This window comes from Dermacentor silvarum, chromosome 2 (genome assembly GCF_013339745.2).
Source record: "Dermacentor silvarum isolate Dsil-2018 chromosome 2, BIME_Dsil_1.4, whole genome shotgun sequence".
Taxonomy (NCBI): Eukaryota; Metazoa; Arthropoda; class Arachnida; order Ixodida; family Ixodidae; genus Dermacentor; species Dermacentor silvarum.
Window position 1 is genome coordinate 248088243 of NC_051155.1, and position 16774 is coordinate 248105016.

General features: G+C 51.2%; 1 protein-coding gene across 4 annotated transcripts in view; it reads left to right on the forward strand.

The window, feature by feature from the left end:
• The window catches only part of LOC119443073 (serine/threonine-protein kinase 26), a 133437-nt gene that overhangs the window by 85207 nt on the left and 31456 nt on the right, over nucleotides 1–16774 (forward strand). The window lies entirely within an intron of this gene.

Consider the following 16774-nt stretch of genomic DNA (forward strand, 5'->3'; position numbering starts at 1 on the left):
AATTTCACGAACGTGAAGCAGGCCGGCTGCGATGAAGCATCCGCGTGTGGTACATACGAGGAGGAAAAGACGGCGTCGCCCCTCATTCACCCTATGCCTCGCGCGTGTGTATAGCGCACGGCGTCTGCTCGCATCGCGTGTAATTTCGCCACAGAATCGGCGCGATTAAGGCGCCGGATGAGAGGCGTTTACCCGCGAATCATCCCTCGCTCACGACTGCGCGCGCTGCCGACAGTTGCTCGGGGGGGGGGGGGGGGGGGGGGGGTCATTGTGGGGGGGGGGGCCGGCCGCTTGGTGCGCCAAACGGAGCGCGAAGCACGAGCGGGTCCACGAAAAACTTGAGCTTGCCGCGAGGGAACGAAATGGAAAGCCCAGGCGCTGGTGTCGTTGTTTCTTCTTCCAGGCTATAGAGCTTATCATTTTCGCACTGTTTGAGGCTATTAGCTGGCGCGGAAGAAACTTAAGACGAACGATATATGTCAATCGCGTTTCCTAACATCGCTTTACGTATACACTGCGTGTGTCCGCGAGGAATTGCGAGCAATGTAACAACGCCTGCACCCACTTTACTGAAGCCGAGAGACAAACGTCCGCTCGATGAGCTTGCAATGTTTGTCTGGCAAGAATATAAAGTTCATTGCAGGTCGTAGTTTCGTCCAACCAGGATGACGCCTCACCTGCTAACACATTCCTTGCGGCCGAGTTAGCAATCGCGTAAATCTAATGGAACAGGACATGAAGCTTACGTCCGTTTATTATTATTTTTTTCTTTAAGAAATGTGTTATGCTATGCACCGCTTCTGGTCACGCTTACGTACTTGGTGTTGACTCGTCAGTTGTCGATCTCTTGCGCAGTTACCTCCTTGGTAGGTCGTGTTAACCGTCAGTGGCCAAACGGCTTCTGTGTACATGTCAACTAGCGGCGTCCCTCAGGGATCAGTATATTAGGATCGCACCTTTAAAAGAAAATATGAAAATTGTGAAAAAATATTCACAATTTTTATTTCCTCCTTTATGCCGATGACATCAAGATTTTTAACGAAATTCATACTGTTGATGACTTGCATGATGCAGTCTGACCACCTTTCTTCTTTTAAATGGTGCAAAGATAATTACCTTGAATGCTGCTAAGACGAAAGTCACGACTTTCACTCGCAAAACAGCAAGCATTTATTTTTCTTATTCTCTAGATCCTGCACCATTGTGTACGGTCTGTGAGGTCAATGATCTCGGTGTACTTTTTGATAAAACCTTACACTTTTCTGCTCACACTAAACTCTTTGCAATGCGGGGTATGTGCTCTCTTGGCTCTGTTTGCAGACTATAGAGGGGAATTCTATTCTCCTACACCTTTCCTTAAGTTGTACACAACAAAGAAAATCCACCGTCGGTGTCGGCGTTGAGCATCGGCGTCTGGCGTAAATAATCATGCCGAACCACATCATGCCGAACCACCCCGACCACACAGGCCCTCCGCGTTGCGCAAGGCGTTAGTGAACAAAAATTGAATTTCTCGAAGTAAAATCCGTCAGAAAAATCGTAAAGTACGACTTAACCACAACCTACAGACGTGATGGCGTCGGATTGTAATTTGAATATACGAGAAAAAGAATTTGTCGCAGTTTCACCCGAAAGGCGAAGCACCAATTGCGATAGCAAATTAGTAGAGAGCTATACGGAGTAAGGATAGTAGTTTTATCAGCTGTTTAAACTTGGACATGCAGCACCAGCAACGCGCAGAACTGTTGTCGACGCCGTCGGCGTTTTTCCCGCGTTCGCACCGAACGCGCGCGGCGTTTTTATATAAATACGCCTGCCTTTGGTGCCGCAGCTAAACGTCGCCTCCCTCCCTCCCTCCCTCCCTCCCGTCCCCCCACAACCTTTCGCGCGACGGAAAAAGTTCCGTTTGCTCTCTATATATGGAAAGGAGGAAAGAGACGCTTAATTCTGCAGCTCTTCAGGGAGCACGGCGCAGAACGCGCGTTTGCCCTCCGACGTGCGTTCGCTCCTCGTGAAAGCGAGCGTCCCTCGTTCCCTTTCACTCGCACATACAGCGTCCGGAGCACGGCGACGATTTCATCGCCGTTGACGTCATGCGGAACCTCACGGCGACGGCGACGCCGACGGCAGAAATCTGCTTTGGAGTGTCCATGTAATTGCTATCGCAATAAAAGCCTGATAAGCAGCCAGGGATATTTGAATGCTATCGCGTTCCACTCTTAAAGGTGAAGCTTAAGTGTCCTCCAATTCTGATGGTGCCTCGCTGTACTTTGGTTCTAAGCAACATTGAGAGGAATGTTGAAAACCGAGCCTTTCTAAATTTTGATCGGGCCACATGTCGCAGAAAATACGGTGTCGGTGTCAACGGAGTCCAATAACGCTATCGCGTTCCACTTTTAAAGGCGAAGCTTAAGCGTACTCCAATTTTTTTTTTTTTTTTTTTTATGTATGCGTGCGGCAGCACGTGGCAAGCGCTCAGACCTTAGGGTTGTTCCTGGGCACGGTAAATAAAGGAGTTATTATTTGCAGTAGGCATCGTCATCCCACTGATGTTGACCACCACCACAACTCCTCCATTACTTATGTTCTTTCCAACGGAAAGCAGTGGCCGTGGAGCCTCGCTGTTGGAGCCAACGTTTCGACATGGGCCATGGTCTCGTGTCGAAGCGTTGGCTCCACGGCCGAGGCATCGTCCCTGGTTCGTACTTTCCGCCTTCCTGTCGTGGTGCGGTGGCTCTCCGGTTCCCATCTCTCGCCCCCTCCTCCTTCTCGTGTTCTTTAATTCGTTCCCGCGGTCACAGCCGACCGCGTGGCAGGCATCTCGAGTGGCCCCCCTTCCTTCCGCGCCGTGGCTTTCGTGCTGGTTTTCCTCACATTCTGGGCGCCCCCCGGAAGCCGTGCTTCTCACAGCGCCCCCCCCCCCCCCTCTTTTTTTCTTTGTTGCTTCGCTCCGTGCGAAGCGGGGCGTACGCGTTGCGTAGGTGTTACGCGCGTTGACAGCTCGTGTAGGATTTATAGAGCGTAGCCGCAAGGGTATAGCTGTAGCTTGGCCTGCAGCTACTGGTATGCATCGACGCCTTCCTTGCGAGATAGCTACCGCATCGCTCGCTTTCTCACCGCGACCGCGTGTGCTGCCGTGCGCTGAGGGCAAGCTCTCTGACCCAACCGGTCCTGATTTCTTGTTTGACGTTCGGGCTTGCTAACCTGACTCGAGTATTTCTCGGTCTTCTTTTAAGTAATGTGAGTATATGGTAATGTGAACGTGTGACTTGTCCGGTTCAATCGGGAATATGAATTTCCATACGAAAACTTCGCGGAGACGGGAAAAAAAAATCGTCACGCATCTGAAGTCGACCCTGGGACGCTGCGATTCGCCGCCGGTAATTTAATGCTTTGAAAGTTGGGCAGCTAATTTATCCGCATACATTGCGCAGTGTCGTGATAGTTCTTATGTGCATCGATATGACCGTATCAGCATACTTGACGTGTTCGATACAATTTTTTGTTGTGCTCTTATTCTTGGCAGAGGCTGAGTTGGTCAAAGTTAGCGCTGCGTCCAAATGTCGGCACGTTGATTTGTCGCAAGTCTTTCACGTCCGCGCATGTTAGACGCGTCACCGCGCATCATGTCAATTTAGAGGCCAGCACAATTTTTAACGACTGCATCTGATCCGCGTCCATACATTTTGCAACATATCAGCCGCACAAAGTATATACCAAATGGAATTTTAAATATTAACAAAAAGAAAAAGAAATTCTGGCAAGCAGTGCGCTTCCACACCAGCTGGATTATACTGTAGGCGGACATTACTTGCACGGCAAATCGCAGTGTGACGTTAGCCAATTAGCTAAGTTTCACTATTTTATTTTTGTAATTCACTTTCGGACTCATGTCCACCGACGTGAACTGTCGCACTCTTAAACTACGGCACCCATGTATAAATAAGAATCTAAATACTGTTGGGAGGCGCGAAAACCCAAAAGCAAGGAAAAGAAAGAGGAGCGGTGAGTGGCGCAGCTATTATGTGCGATTTGCCCGTTGCACATCATTGGAACGCGTTCTGCGCAATTTCCACCTGCTGTTTGCTTGCCGCCTTTCTCGCGTCCTGCTGCTGCGTTGCGTCACAGCTTCGCTCTTGCTGCACGCCTCGGGACACGCAGCTGACGCGGTCCCATGCATGTACGGTTGCGGTGTCTGCGCTGCCCACTGTTGGCACGGCTTGGCGCGACGTCCGCCTCTGGTGCGCAGCATAATGACCATAAGGCGCGCAATTTGGGCCCGTGTCCGCGCCGTCCTCGAAGGCCGCGCCACCGCCTCACTGGTTGGCTTCGCTGCCGCCGGCGCGCGCCCTCCTCGCACATTTCGTCGAGCGCCAGCAGCGCCTCTTCCGTCGCCAACTTCCGGTGTTGCGTGTACGCGCGCGATCTATGTCGCTGATGTCCCAGGACAGTGGCACAAAGCCACAATGGTGGTGGATAGACGGAGAATTCGGTGGTAAGATGTTTACGCGTACTATAGTAGCTAGAGTATAACACTTTAGTTGAAGAGCAGAAGGAGAAATGCCTCTAAAAAAGAAATATGTATATATGAAGGGTTAAATGTGAGGAAACTCGTATATTGTAGATTATGGATAAATATCAGGGGTCCAGAAGTAAGAGAAGGAATTTGGCGCGGGTGGACTTAAAATTAATAAAGTTCGCTCAGTAACCCTGTGGTATCGCGTAGGAAGTCATGAATGGCGGGGCAAACACCCCGAAGTCTAGCCGAGACTCCGAAGGGAAAGGTAACTTTACCGCTTGTTCGATTATTAGAGTAATAGCCCAAAAGAGGCTGCGCTAGACGGTGTGCGTATGCGAGACGACATTTGGGTCTGAAAAGCGTCAGCACTATTTGATGGCCGTAACCTCGAGCAGCTAGTCGTGCGGACTGCGCGCGTCTTACTCGTAAACTCGACGCTGTCGTGTTGCGGCAGCGGCGTGCGTGTGGTGACGGTGTACCTGGGACGTGAGTGTTCGGAGTCCGGCGTTGCGTACGTGGTCCCCGAGGTCGGTCGTCTTGCGTCAGGCGGAGGAGGGGCGCGTTATCTGCACGCGCCCCGCGGGCTTCGCCGCTCGCTTCCGCGATGGAGGACGCGACCGTGCCTGCGGAAGTATGCGGGGCCGTTTCGTCAGGTGGCCCGCCGCCGGCCTCGAAGCGAGACCCAAGTGGCGCAGCAACCTCGTGCGGGTCGAGTCGGACCCGCTGCGCATTCACTTCGGCGTGTCGCCGGTTCGCATGCAGCGGCCACGTAAACACGTGTGCGGCGATATCGTCCTGTCCCCTCGGACAACGAATCGGGAACATGACTGCTCATACTGTTGGTACTTGACGGAACCTGCTGGAAGCTCCTCGGAAGTTCGTTGGGTGGCTCCTTGTTGCCACTTGTTGCGACTTGTTGCGACTTGTCGCAAAATGTACGGGTTGGTCTTTACAGACATGCCCCTTTGCACTGTGACTGTCACGAACGCGGGAAAAGCGTGCTGGGTTGAAGAGCGTTTGGGGGTGAACCGTTCGGTTGGAATAAGTAGCAGTGCACATTTTCTGTATTCTTTCCCGTTGGGCAGCTTCCTGCGTGCATGCACCACCGCGCACACGTGCCGGGCGCCGTGGCGCACTTGTTGAAGACAGATGCGTCGACAGACGCCGGAAGAAATCGTTGCATACACGCCGGCGAAGTTGCCAGAAGTTCTTAGCGCTAGAGTCCTCCGCGTCGCTCGATGTCTCTCTCACGTGGTGTGGACGATTTGGATCGAGAATCGAAGTGCCGCTGTACAGAACGCCCCGCTAGATTGCTTCGCAATAGCTAGTACGTCGTAGCGTTGGCCGCGAGGGGAAGGGGGGGCTTCGGATCATCATCTCCGGCGCCAGAAGTATGTCGATACCGGGATCCTTGCCGTTTCCGTTGAGAATGGCAAATGTGCGACGGCGGGAGGAAACATTAGGCCAGCTGGCGCTCTCCATCGTGAGAGCGCAATAACAACAATGGGGTGTGGTTGAATACATTCAGAGGCACATGCCCTGTCTGCACCTGTCGTATTGCTCGCGTGTTGCGCGTCGCCGTGGGAGCGGCGGCCAGGAGCGACTAGTTTTCGAACCAGAAGCTGCTTCCGTCCGACAGAACGTGCGCAACGTTTGTCGGCTTCCTGCCTTGGTGACTGCTCTGGGCCAGGCAGTGCGTCGTCCGTCCTATTTGGCTAACTTGTCGGTGCTTTCTTGAAACGAGGAATATACCCAAGTCGCGAGTGCGCTTCTGTGCAGTTGCACATTCACCCAACTGACGGCGGCCATGGTAAGGGTTGAAATGAAGTCGAAATGCTGCTATACAGTGCTACCTAACTGCACATGGTGGGGCTAGTTTCTTGGACGTGGCTTTATCGCGTCTACATTTTACATGTCTTAAGGCAAGCAACATTTTCTGGTAGCTCCCAGCTGATCGAAAAGAATAACTGCGCCGCCGTTAGTTCGGCAAGTTGCGTCGCTCGAAAGCTGGCCTTATATACTATTCTGAAAAGAAAGGTCGTCCAATTTCGAGGGGGCTCTCCCGCTTTCTTACATTTTTTTTTTTTTTTGCTTCAAGGTCAGGCTTATGCATGACAAGCTTGGTCATTGTCATCGTATTGTCTAGAAAGTGGTCCGTCAACCACTCCTCACCTTAAAGAAATACGGCAGACAGACGAAAGTTACGCGTGCACTTCGCGCTGTCAAATACGAAGGCAGGGAGTTCGCCCTTGGATAAACCTCATTTCCTTGTAGCTACCCACAGCGGCTTTGCATGTAATATAGCAGGCTGCCGCCGATTTGCTGCACAGCTTTTTGTTTGTTTTTGTGTGTATGTGTGTTTTCTCCTCATTTTACTTTCGAGTGCGGTGCGCGGCGGCAGATAGGACTGTGCGAGGTCGTCTTGTTCGGTAGCGCCGCGGATTCGACGTGTCTACTGGTTCTTTCGGTTTCCTTTTTACTGTGCGACCCAAAGAGGTTAGTTCTCGGCGAGGAGATCGGTTGGTGCGATAAGTCGCGCGCCCTTCGTCTCTTCGCGTTTGCGAACTCGTACGTGATAGGTCGGCTGCGAAAACGCCGCGTTTTCGGCTAATGCGACTGCTGCTTTAGTCGCGCTTCTGAGCGTGTCTGCTGCTGCTTCTCAGCTGCCTCTGGGCTGGTGTTCCGATCCCTGCTGAAGCGCTTCGTCGCCGTTCCTAGCGGCATTGACCAGAGCTTATCAGAAGCCGGTCAGGTCTATTAATGCGAATTGAAGTCACGCTTAATTGAATGCGCTCTCATGTTAAACAATATAGAGGATAGCCGGCCGTATTGTGGTTAGTGCCTGTGAGCGGTAGGCTTGGTGACTCGACATGATTGAGTGTGAATGTAAAAATTGTCGTGTAGAGGTTCGTCGTCCGGTTGGGCATGCAATTTGAGGTGTGCACTCAGGTGCCTCTTGTCTTCGTATTGTTTCTTCATGTTGTGATAACGTGTCGCGGAATTAAAAAAAAAAAAGGAAAGCATACAGGGAGAGAATGTTGATTATGCCTTAGTTTAAGATGCAGGGAGCCCGATCTTCTATTTGACGTTGTTGTCATTGCCTCATTGGTATCACGCATGTGAAAATCTCGCACTTCCCTAAATATTTTCACTAAGTATACTGAGACGGCAAAGCAAGTCACGCTGACGCTTTAATTTTTAGACATCCTTTAACTGTCTGAACGGTGCGGGAACAATATGCACAACTTCCGCTTTTTTTAAAGCAGGAGAAGCACGGGTCGGGCAAGTTGTTCGTGCATGAGTGTACCCTGCAGTGTATTTCCTAGGTATGTATACTTGACTGTGGCGCGTATGTATTTCGCGCCACAGTCAAGTATACCTATAGGAAATCTCAGCACAAACTTGCCCAAGAAAAAGTTCCCGCAGTGTATACTTAGTCTCGAAAACAATACAAGCTTCAACACTGTCCTTCCTCTGTTCGCGCTGTCTCTTGCAAATGAAACGGTGACTTGCTTTGGGATGCGTGGTTTCTAACAATTTGAAGATAGCCTTCCCGCTCTGCCACCGTTACGGCGTGCTATGAAGTTCCAAGGAGAAAGAAAAACAAGCTGCTTTCTTTGCGAAAGTCTGTGATCGCTTCGAAGGGTAACGAGAGCGTATATACGTACGGGGTGCCCCGCGGCGGCGGAGAACAAAAGAACACGCGGAATGAGAGCTTTAAAGCCGGCAGGAACGGGACGAAAGATCTCGAGACGCTCGTTGGTCGAGTTCCCGAGGCAGCTAGGCTGTTCAGGCCCACTTGCGGAAGTCTGACTTGACCCGGCATCAGTGGACCGCGCAGAACGGGCTCTGTGTTTTATTTATTTTTCGCGAGGCTCTAATGCGCAATCCAGTCGAGCAGTATGGCGTGCTCAGCTCTCTTTACACACACACATGCCGCTGCTTGCACTATGGAGGGGAGAGAGACGTCGCACACGCCCAATCCCTTCTTTCCTTCGCCATTTCCTTCCACGTGCATTATTATGTTCCGAGTTCGCTTGTTTCCCTTCACTCCCCTCAGCCTTTGCTATTATTATTATTATTACTATTATTATTGTTATTTTATTGCCTGCATTGCTGCTGCTTGCGGGCACGCGCATGGGTACTTCTTGCGCTCGTTTGCCTGTTTCCCCCGGTCTCTGCTCGGTCGTATGGCCCCCAGTTCGTTGGTTTTGTTCGCGTGCTGCTGTAACGTGCTTAACGCCTGCCTAAGTTCTCTTTATTTGTTTTCCTCCCGCCAACAATAATCGAAACACTAACAGAGCAGATCCTGCATTTTGGGTCCTGTGTATGTGCCTAAATTCGTAGTCTCCCCGTCAAGAAGTATGCGACACGCTAAGGAGGAGCTGAATATGCCCGCGCTTTATGTTTTCTTTCTTTATGACGTTGCCCCGCCTTTTCGGCAACGCGCACGTAGGCGCGCGTTGCGGCGTTCGCGCTTGGAATGTTTCGCTTGCGTTGCGAGGTGCGCAGCTTGCGGAACTTATGAATTATGTCGCACGTTTAGCGGAGCTTTCATTCTTTCTTTTTATTATTTACCGAGTGGTGGCTGTATGGCAACCGCGTTCGTTTTTCCCGAAAAACGTCGCCTGCCGCATTCCTTTTCGAGCCTACATATATATTAAGTATCGGTTTCCGGCGAGAAACGAAAAAATAAATAAATAAAAATTGCCCTTTTTTGTTGACAAATAAGGGCATGGGTTGGTTGCGTGCAGGGAGCGGCATATGACCCGTGGCGCATTCATGTGAGGTGTGCCTCGTGCGTCACGCACGTATTTCCGCTGAGTGCGCGGTGACACACACCGTGTCGTCGTGGCTGGAGCGGTTAAGAGGCAACCACGTGGAAGTATAACAGTCAAGCGATGCGAAGGGCGGACCCTGTCGCTCTGTCGGGGTCGCGATGGGGATCACAGGACGCGACATCGCGAGAAAGTAGCGAGAAAATTCAGTTTTTAACTAATCACTTGATGGCCCATATTGCAATTTACAAATTGTAGCCGTGGATTTCGCAAGGGATCCACTTGGAAATGATTCTCAGGATGACACCAGTTTCGAGACATTAATTCCCGATCTTTGCGCAGAAATGCATTGGCGTTCCAGTTAATTTTGTGCTTCAATGCAAAAAGCGACATTTTGTTAAGAACTTAACTGGAACGCCTGTGCATTTCTCCGCAATGTTCGGGAATTAATCTCGAAACTGGTGTCATCCCGAGAATTCGTTCCAAGTGGATCCGGCTTGGGAAGTCCATGGCTACATTTTGTAAATTGCAATATGGGCCATCAGGTAATTAGCGAAAAAATTAGTGATTCTTTGTTAATTATTTGATTATGCATTTCAATTTCTTGTGGAAGTAATGTCCGCCTCTTCGAGTAGACCAGCTCATGAACTAGAATTGTGCTATCTGCCACAGGCAACCTTTAAGAATTTCTGAAAGTGTTCGCTGAAACACCCTGTATAGTCGAATTTTGTAATATATAGAACAGCTGTAAAATTCCCTTGAAAATTTATGTATTGTATTTGTATTTTATATATCGAATTACCTGTATATGGCACTTTTTCAGCATATCTATGTGTTATTTGCCCAAGCGAATTCTCCTGCGTAAACAGGAAGGCCGCGCAGAGCCCGAACACTTTTAATTCACAGCGAAATATGGCGTCGTTCTTTCACGAAAACATCCGTTTCGGCGGCATACGGACATTGTCGTCAACGTCCGTGTTCGTTTGTCAACCTGTGACTTTTCTATAGCATGATTCATACGGCCTGGTTTGCCTGCTCGAGCGGCGGCAGGGTGTATATATATGCTTTATGCGGGTATAATATCTGGCCGCGAGTACTTCCCTTATGGTAAGATGGCGTGGATGCCTTCGTTCTTGAGACGCATTCCAGAATCGTTTTTAAATAGCGCACTCAGTAGCTCCTTGGTTGGCACTAATGCCGGAATTTACGCGGCAAGCATTGCCGGAAATGGTTTAGTGAGAAGGGTATAGTGAGAGTGTACTTGGGGACGTGAACGTTTTTGTTGCTCGTCGTCTCTGCTTTCTAAGTAATCTGTGCAGAGCGCCTTCATCGTTGTATAGCTTACGAAACGGGCAGCTTCGGCGGAAGTCGAGGCGGTGCGTGGCTTTCGCTAGAGTTACTGTATATGCTCCCTACGGGATACAGTAACTCTAGCTTTCGCGTGATTCGTGCGCCACTTCGCGTATAAAGCGCGCACCTGTCATCACGTGCTGGTGCGCGGCGGGCAGACACTGCGGCGATTGGGGCCGAGTGTGTACGCGCGCCCCTGATTTGCGTGCTCCGCCGTAGCTTGCACCATGCACCGTCCCTCTTCGTTGGCCCGCGCACGTTGCGGTTGCCCGATCGGAACGCGCTGCGTGAGTCGCTCGCGAGTGCGTTGCGACGCGAGGCGCGCCCGCGGCCGGCCTGCGCAACACTTCCTTTCCCCTTCCGTCGGCTGTTCGCCCCGTATAGTGTTTGTGCAGTGCGCGACCCGTTTCTGTTTTCGTGCAATGCTTCTCCGATTATGAGCGAGGCCTCGTTCGGTTTCCACGAGCTGTTATACAAATGCAGAGGGTCTCCCCGATGGGCCGCTGATATGCGGGGAATGAAGGGGGAGAAAGTGGCGGTGGTATTTCAGCAGCGTCAACAGTCGAAGCAGCCCGATCCCTTCGATTACTGTAGCATTAGAACGGGAATACATCGTGGCTGACAGTCGTCGGCTGTTGCGCGTGCGAGAAAAGCAAAGCGAGGATGTTATAACCGCTCAGAGGTGTTTGCGTTATCTGCAGGTTGCCGTTTCGAAGTGACCAGGATGGCCATTCGACTATACGCACATTCACGTGTTTCCGGCGGCTACCGCGGCAAGTACGTGGCCTTGGCCTGCACGAGGTGCCTGTGGCTCGCTTCCTGTGAAACAGCCCTGTGCTGTCTATATATCCTGGATGCTCCGCCACATCTTCGAATAATTGGCCACGTTGCCCGCGCTGATTGACTCGAACGGCAGCTCGAAACACAAACCTCTCTGACCTGCTCTATGCAGCCCTGTCCTTTTACGCACACCGTCCGAGTATGTGCCGTGCCCTCTGTCGCTCCGGGGGCCGACCTCCCGCCCTTTGGCCGCCCTGTCACAAGCTGCCCCGGCCAAAAGCTCACGCCGCACTCGTAAACGAGTCTCCCGCTCGCCGGTCGTCGAAGCTCGCGCACGAAAGCGGTTGCTCGCGGGGCGCGGTCGGATGACCCCGTTCTCAGAGGTCGTCCGCGCGCTGGCTCTACTTTCGATGAGTCACTAAAGCGTGCACCACTTCCCGTTCGGCGCGCGGCGTGGCCGTCCCTGTTGTCGCCCCCGGGGGAGTTCTGTATAGCGGGCGCAATTATAGTTACGTTTGTTAAAAGGGACGCTATACGTCAAACACTACACACGCCAGTTCCTAATTTCGCGCCAAGGAAAAGATGGATACGACCTGATCTCTTAAAATCATAGGTAGCGGTACAAGGTAAATTTGTGAAAAAGAAAAAGAATAATGAGAGGTATACAAAAATGCTACGTAAAGAACACGTATAGTATACATGATTAAATCAAGCAGGCTAGGTGACTATTTGTCGCCACCCCGTTTCAAAGGGGATACGAATAAATCATCATCATCATCATCATCATCATCACCACTCGAGACACCCATAGCAAATTAGGGATCCATCCTCCGTTTCGATTAGTCATGGTCTTTCGATCATCCTTTTTGCACGGGGTGTTACACGCCAATCGTAACACACCAAACAGCTGGACCGCCGTGTCTTCCGGTAAGTGTGGCGACGTAACAGGCGTTCATGGGCGTATAACTATTATACGTCGTCTGGTGTTGCAAGCCTGCAGTGTACGCTCCGCCCAAACATTTTTTTTTTTTTTTCCCTGTCACATTCCGTTCACTTGGCGTTTTGTTTGCCCGCTCCACTTCACCCGTATAGTATATATAGGCGCAAAAATCTCGCTGAGAATGCTGCATCGATTGTTCGCGGTTCATTATCTCCATACTTCTTTTGAAGCAGGTGCATGACACGAAAACAGGCAGGGGGGGGCTGACGTAATGGGCGGGCACTCGGGTAAGCGCTGAAAGGGACGGGACGTTGGCGTTAATCACGGTTGCGTCGGTTGGCGGCAGCGAGTAGACAACGCACGCAAGCGTATAGACAATGAAGCGAACGAGATCTGGGCTAGCCTCGACGTCTTTTATGTAGTTTCATTTGGCAGAATTTGCTGACCACGGTGCGACCCAGGCAGGAGACAGATTCAGTTTAGAATGAAGGTTTATTTCACCCCGTCAGTACACGTACCTGTATAGTGTAGTGAGGACAACGGGCGAACAGCTTGACTAACCCCGCCACTTCCAGGTTAAGACCAGCCGCGGTGGCTCAGTCAGCTAAGGCGTTGCGCTGCTGAGCACGAGATCGCGGGATCGAATCCCGGCCGCGGTGGCCGCATTTCGATGGAGGCGAAATGCAAAAACGCCCGTGTGCTTGCGTTGTAGTGCACGTTAAAGAACCCCAGGTGGTCGAAATTAATCCGGAGCCCTCCACTACGGCGTGCCTCATAATCGGAACTGGTTTTGGCACGTTAAACCCCAGAAAGAAGAAGTAAGAAAGGCAGCAAGGAAACGGACGGTGCAGGGAGCATCGTATACTAAAGATGAGAGGCAGGGATACCAAAAAATACCAAGTTTGGTATACAGTGATAACATGGGAAATTTCCAAAAAACTAAGAAGTGCGAAACAAATCATACATAGACAGAATTTAAATAAATCTAACACAAAAGAGCACGCGCGATATCAAACGCGTTTATTACAGGGGAAAACCTTTCAGTCACACAAATCGGCAGGTACGCCGTTCCATAACTACATATTATTCGTGGTTGCTCAGTGGCTTGACTGTGTGTGTGTGTGTGTGTGTGTGTGTGTGTGTGTGTGTGTGTGTGTGTGTGTGTGTGTGTGTGTGTGTGTGTGTGTGTGTGTGTGTGTGTGTGTGTGTGTGTGTGTGTGTGTGTGTGTGTGTGTGTGTGTGTGTGTGTGTGTGTGTGTGTGTGTGTGTGTGTGTGTGTGTGTGTGTGTGTTGCAGAAGAAGTCCGGATTAAATGCCCGGTTGCGATCCAATGGGAGCGGAATGCAGAACACGCTATAGTGTGTAAACCGAGCTTTAGTCAGAATTAATCCGGTGGCCTCCACTACGGGCATCTCTCAAAGCATCTGCGGTTCCTTGCGAGGGTGAAAACCTGTGATTCAATCATTGTCATTGAAGTGCGGGTTCCAGTATCTCCCTTAGTAGTGGCCGGTCAGCGATGTTATAAAGGGTTGTCAGTGTCCGAGGCGTTGTTGTGACTGCCAGCCCGCGTGGGACACACAATGCATGCCGTGCCCCGCTTTCGAGGCCATTACTTGATGTCTGCGTTTCTTTGGTCTGCTGACAGCCGCCTCAATTTAGTCCGCAGCTCATTGTAACGCAGTGTCTTTCGAATTCGTGCCAAGCACCGACCGCATTCTTTTTTCTCATGGCGCATTAGTCTGCTTTCTTGAAAAGCTCCGAGACTTACTCTCAGTCGACTGAGGCTTCTACTTTGAAGCAACGAAGTCAGGTACTCGCGCGTGTAACATTTATACGATAAATGCGTCTGAGAGGATTGGTGGTATATGAACCTTGCGACTGGGTGGGGAGGAGTGTCATTACTCTTTCCTAAGAAAGGTACTGGTCGAAATGGACTCGGTCGAAAGAAAATTAAGGTGGGACAGACCTACGAAACTATACATACAGCTGACTGGACGGTACCTCCTGGAGACGCCGTATGCGCTGTGCGACTCTGTCATCAACTGCAGTTTCTAGTTGTAAAACATAAATAGCCCAGAAAGTGGATGGGAAAACGGTGCGGTGCCTCTTACCAATTGGTAAGAGCATCGCACGCGTAATGCGAAGATGTATCGTTCCCCACCTGCGGCAAGTTGTTTTTTCATCCACTTTCATTGCTATTAGTTTATCACTTCTTTAATTCAATTAGTAAGTACAAGTAATTTCCCCTATGTTGTTGGCTTCTTATGGTATATATAGCAATCGTTAGACAAGGCGCGCCGATCATTTCTTTAGGCGGGGATAATTCCGCCCTCATACGGACTTGCAGTAGCGCAGGTTTTCGTGCAGTTGCCGTGGTTCAAGATAAACGTGTGCCGTTATCTGTGTTTTTTTTTTTTTTTTTCGTACTGATAGTCGCGTAACTTGCGAGCGAGATGAGAGATTATTTGTGAAAACGGCTCTGTTTTGCACAGTGCAGCCGCTTATAGAGACGTGTCGGCTTCCGGTAATTTTTCTCACAAAAGAAGCCTGTGAAACGCAGAATTCGTATAGAACAGAAGCTGTACTTAAACATGCACGCCAAGCGAAGGGACGCGCGAAACGCAACCTCTCGGCGCCTTCGTGTACTCTACCGCCTTCCGTCACATCCTTCCGACTGCTGTCGATATCGTTCGACTCCCTCTAATAACTTTCCGAATTCCTTGCGAGAAAACATGGTGTGCTTTGGACGACACCATGATATACCTGTTTTATTTTGTACCTCTGAGGAGCCACCAACGTTCGACCGGCCTCCGCTTAGCTTCGGTAGCTTGATTTGCCCCTTCCTTCGATTTTACTTTTCACCGCTTGAAGCGCTCATACGGCCCGACATTTAAAGCCCCTATATTTATAAAAGTAGCGCCATCCACTTCCCTCCTCCTCCGTTCCACTATCGCGCTCGGCGCGACCAGCGCGATCGAGGCGCGATATCGACAGTGGCGCCGCCTGCGTCGGGCCTGCCGTGGCAGACGACAGCTAACGCGCTACCAGAGGAAATCCGAGGAAAACTTCGATCGCGCCCTGCGGAGACGTTTTTGAGGCGCGATTTTGCTTCGTCAGTCAGTAACTGGTCTTAATAATGCCGTTTTGGAAGTAGCAACGCGACGATGCGAGACGGCGCAAATATCAAGTGTGCAGCAAGCGTTTGCGCACGCCGGATGGTAAACAAAAAAAAGCCTTTTGCCCTCGCCTTGTCGGTTGCGGCAACTTAAGGCGCAGCAGCATGCCATCACAACGAAGTTCTTGTCCATAACACGTTTGATCCGTTTGTGCGTACAGCACTTTCGTCGCACAGGCCCGAGAATGGCAGTCGGAGCGCGCTGGAAAGAAAAAAATATACAAAAGCGCGACGCGAACTTCCACGTGACACGGATTAGCCAATGGGGGAGCGGAGGAGGCTGGGGCGACAGGAGGCGGCTAAGAGAGGGCGAGGAGGAAGCGCCGGGGTGAGCGCGGTGGCGGCAAGATCTAAGAATGGCGCTACTTTTATAAATATAGGGTCTTTACCGACATTGACCAGATGCTCGACGCTGTCGTCATGACTGCATGGCTGAAATTGTGTCCGCGTAAACTCAGCAGGTGGCGAGTGGGATGCCGTCGCTGGACTCGTCATGTACAGCCGGCTCGACTTGCACCTGTTCGCATGTGCATGCTGTCGCGAAGTCAGTGCCGATTTCTCGTGTGCGACAGTTGCCGGCTGCGATAAGATGTCGGCTGCGCGATAAGGTGTCACCGATATAGCGTCCAGCAAAGGCTGGCGCGCTTGCGACTGTCACCATTGTTCTCTCCGCAGTTCTTACATTTTCTGTCTGAAGCTCGCGACAGGCGAGTGGGGTGTCGCTTTTGAGCAGTCATGAATTCATTCATCTTTCATACTCCGTTCATAGATTGTTGCAGTACCGTAGTGTAGCTCGGTAGGTTACGCGCGCGCTCTCGTGACCGCAGGCCTCACTGAACGCGGTAGCCACGGTATATATGTACCGTAGTGTAGCTCGGTAGGTTACGCGCGCGCTCTCGTGACCGCAGGCCTCACTGAACGCGGTAGCCACGGTATATATGTACCGTAGGGTAGCTCGGTAGGTTACGCGCGCGCTCTCGTGACCGCAGGCCTCACTGGACGCGGTAGCCACGGTATATATGGCTTCCTTGCAGTAGCGCACCCAGGATCTCTGCCAGGGGGGGGGGGGGGGGGGGGGGGGGGGGGGTTGACAGTTTGCCAGTACCATCTAAACAGCACTAATTTCGATTTCTTCACGGGAAATTGTCAAAAAATGCGCTTTTTGCGAGTGTGCAGACGATTGCGCGTCTTACATCTTAGTTGCAGTACTCAAATTCGCAAGGAAAGAAAAG